Raw genomic sequence first — 475 nt, 5'->3', positions numbered from 1 at the left:
TTCCAGATAATGTTTTTGATGGATGCTATTCTTTTTAATTTTATGTTTCAGTCAATTTCGCTCGCGTTGTACCAGATGGCCTTCTTGTATTTTTTCCTTCATATTACATTTTGGAGCAATGCATTGGCTGCTGGAAAACTTTGGTAAGGATCTAGACATAATGAAAATTGACATCTGCTCGGCATTGGTTTCTGTGAGCATAATTTTGGGCTATGAAAATATTCAGGGACATTCAATCTCAATGGGTTCAAGCACAATATGGGAAAGGATATGCAAACACAAGCTGCCTGTGGTTGAACCGAGACAATCTTCCCTTTTCCCAACGGCAATTGAAGTACGCCATACAATTTTTGTAACTTTTCTTTTATGCATTCTGTGTCTGTATTTGACTGAGATATGTTGGGCCTCGACAGGACTATATGGCCAAGTTAAAGGACAAATCAGCATCTGGGGCTGTATTTTTTGCCGTCTGTCG

The 475-nt window shown here is 39.2% G+C and overlaps 1 long non-coding RNA gene across 1 annotated transcript; it reads left to right on the top strand.

Annotated features, from left to right (window-relative positions):
* Window positions 1-56: 56 nt before the first annotated feature.
* LOC102599386 (uncharacterized) lies at window positions 57-475 on the top strand. The gene is made up of 3 exons (XR_369093.2): window positions 57-143; window positions 227-334; window positions 414-475. It is a non-coding gene; the product is annotated as an uncharacterized lncRNA (long non-coding RNA).

This window comes from Solanum tuberosum, unplaced genomic scaffold, assembly GCF_000226075.1.
Source record: "Solanum tuberosum cultivar DM 1-3 516 R44 unplaced genomic scaffold, SolTub_3.0 contig04551, whole genome shotgun sequence".
In the NCBI taxonomy this organism is placed as follows: Eukaryota; Viridiplantae; Streptophyta; class Magnoliopsida; order Solanales; family Solanaceae; genus Solanum; species Solanum tuberosum.
Note: the sequence above shows the minus strand (reverse complement) of the source record. Positions and strands in the feature narration are given on the sequence as shown.